The 2,957-nt window shown below is 41.7% G+C and overlaps 1 non-coding gene across 1 annotated transcript; it reads left to right on the plus strand.

Annotated features, from left to right (window-relative positions):
- The first annotated feature begins 1,290 nt into the window (after nucleotides 1–1,290).
- LOC131217941 (small nucleolar RNA R71) lies at nucleotides 1,291–1,397 on the plus strand. The gene has a single exon (XR_009157522.1). It is a non-coding gene; the product is annotated as a small nucleolar RNA R71 (small nucleolar RNA).
- The last annotated feature ends 1,560 nt before the right edge of the window (nucleotides 1,398–2,957 follow it).

Genomic DNA, 2,957 nt, shown 5'->3' on the forward strand with positions numbered 1-2,957 from the left:
TTTTAATTCACCTACACCCAGTTGCTCGTAGACCGAGTATGGTTCAGATTTACGATCGCTCCTAAGTCAAGAAGTGCATGCTCAATCCAGTAATTCCCAATTACACTGGTGATGGTTGGGCTACCAGGATCTTTGTACTTCTGTAGCACATCTTGCTTTCGAATGGCACTCACTTTTTTTGTTAAGAAGATTTTATTTTAAATGTTTTACCGTCTTTCGGTCATACATAAATCTTTCAAAAATTTGGCATATGAAGGTATCTGTTTTACGGCATCCAGTAAAGGAATGTTGACCTTCACTTGCTTAAGCACCTCTAGAATATCCTGAGAGTTAGAGAGAGATTTTGGTGCTATTAACCATTGGAAAAATGGAGCAATCAGTTTTCTTTGAAGTTCCAGTTCTACCTCATGTGGATCATTGTTAGGTTTATCAGTCTCATCTACATCCGGGTCCTTAAGCTTCTCAGCCCTTACCAGAATAGATTTATCAATTATCTTCCCACTCCTAAGAGTGGTGATAAGAGTGGTGATAGACTTAGCTTATTCCACTAGATTTGAAGAGCATCATTCACTAACTTCGTATTGTGGTTTAGGATTGGGGATAGGTTGGGCTGGAAGCATCCCTTTCTCCACAACTGTAATGCATGAGTCTATCTTTTGTATAACCTTTGTGAGTTCTCGTAAGGCTTGAGGAGTATTTTTCTAGATGAGCTCTTGAGGATTTTGAACCAATTCCTCTTAAGGTTTCCCTTGATTTAAGAATTGATTAGGGATTCCTTGAGGTGTAACAGATTGTCCATTCCTCCAACTGAAATTCGGATGATTTCTCCAGCTGGAGTTGTATGTGTTTGAAGTGAGTCTCTTAAAAGGCCTTTGGTAGTTGTTTATGGCATTTAATTGCTCATTCAATATTTCTTGAAATGCAGGTATTGTTGGGCAATTTTTAGTTGTATGAATGTTACAAGCACAAATACCGCAGACAACTTCTTTATCCTTCTTAAGTTCCATGGCCTCAAGTTTCCTTGTGAGACTGGCCACTTTAACATTGATATCATCTTCCTCTTTCAAAAGATATATTCCACCTCTCTCCTTTGATTGAGTAGGCTTAGATGTGATGCTCTTTCTTGGGGAGATGTCTTATGATTGTGCGGTTTCAGTAAGTTTATCAAAATAATCCCACAATTCATCAACATCTTTATTCAGGAATTCCCCATTGCACATTGTCTCGATAAATTAGCGCATGGAAGATATCAGTCCTTCATGGAATAAATTTGTTATGTGCCACATTTTAAAACCGTGTTGTGGGCATAAACTGACAAGATCCTTAAACCGCTCCCAACATTGGAAGAATGTTTCATCTTCCCTTTGGGCAAAGTTCATGATTGACTTTCTGATGGTGTTCGTTTTATGATATGAGAAGAATTTCTTTATGAACTCCCTTGTCATGTCATTCCATTTGCTAATAGATCGTGGACAAAGTGAATGTAACCACGTCTTAGCCTTTTCTTTCAGGGAGATTGTGTCCTTAAACACATTAGGAAAGTATAAAGTTACTATGATCTCATCAAACTCTTTCAAGTGTAAATATGGATTTTCAGATTCAAGCCCAAGGAACTTTGGAAGGAGTTGGATCACTCCTAGCTTGATGTCTATGTTTCCTATATTTTCTGAAAAAACCATACAGGAAGGGATGCTCACCTCCGTCGATTATAAATAGTCTCGTAAAGTACGAGGCGGGGGTACTCGATACACCTTGTTTGTCACGCCCCGAACTCGAAAACCGTGCTCACAAAATTCTCGATCGCCGAATCCGGCATCGACAGCCTCCGTAGTACCCCATTCTCGACTCCAAGCAGCTATACACCAGGTTCCAATCCTGGGATCTTACAAGGAGGATTTCAAGCATGATTTTAATTCAGTATAAGCATAACCCACGAACAATAACCACAAGAACGTCATCCCAAAATCCACTATGATCAAAAACTTTGAATACAGTGCGTATGAAGGGAAATACAAGATAATGATAATAACAGAAACTCCAAAAGCTCGGCTGCACACTCCAACTGCGACAAGACTATGGCTGCGTCCTCGCATCACCTGCACACATCATTTGTGCATAAACTTATAGAAAGCTTAGAGGGTGGTGTAAGTGTGTGCGCAATATAAGCGTGCTGAGAATGCAAGGTCAGAGAACTGCGGAATCATGCTGATGAATACATAAATGCAATCAGTTGTACCAAGGCTATGCAGTGCAAGATATGAATGCTATCGGCCATGTCAAGACCATGCGATGCGAGATGCAGTTCAAGCATGCTAATCCTCATCATATATCAGTACAGTTCTCATTCTGGATATTCACTGGGGTTCAGTACACTCCAAATGGCACTGTCGCTCTCCTAGCCGCATAGTCCAAGTGAGCGTAAGAAACCTCACTATCCGCTTGGCTAATAGTCTGTCAATACCTATCCGGCACATCGATAGCGGACCCATTCATGAGATGGTCAAACTCAACCTAGTATTGTCCCCTACTCTCGAGCGAGTAAAGCCACATCCCTTTCCAACTAACCATGACACAGTGGGAGACACGGCCTCCTGGTATTCGGCCCTCATGCGCTCATATATCCACTCGGTCTTGAAGTTGGAGTCATCCTCTGGTACCATCGGGTTTAGGGATTTTCACCCAGGGACATCTATGGTGCCCCGATACTTAGTAACAATATTTTCGGTATCCAATCCAGCCACCCACGATGTGTCTGTGGAGGCTATGGCCCTGATGTCACTAGGGCATACAATAATTACAATCACACAAATGCAAGTGCATAAATCATACTATCAGACATGCAATAATCCTGCGCATACCGAGCGCTCATGTGGGGCAACTCCGCCTATCAGGGAGCCCATGAACAATCTGCCCGGAGGCATATGCTATAATCAGTCACTCCTCATATCAGGCATACA

This window comes from Magnolia sinica, chromosome 10 (assembly GCF_029962835.1).
Source record: "Magnolia sinica isolate HGM2019 chromosome 10, MsV1, whole genome shotgun sequence".
Taxonomy (NCBI): domain Eukaryota; kingdom Viridiplantae; phylum Streptophyta; class Magnoliopsida; order Magnoliales; family Magnoliaceae; genus Magnolia; species Magnolia sinica.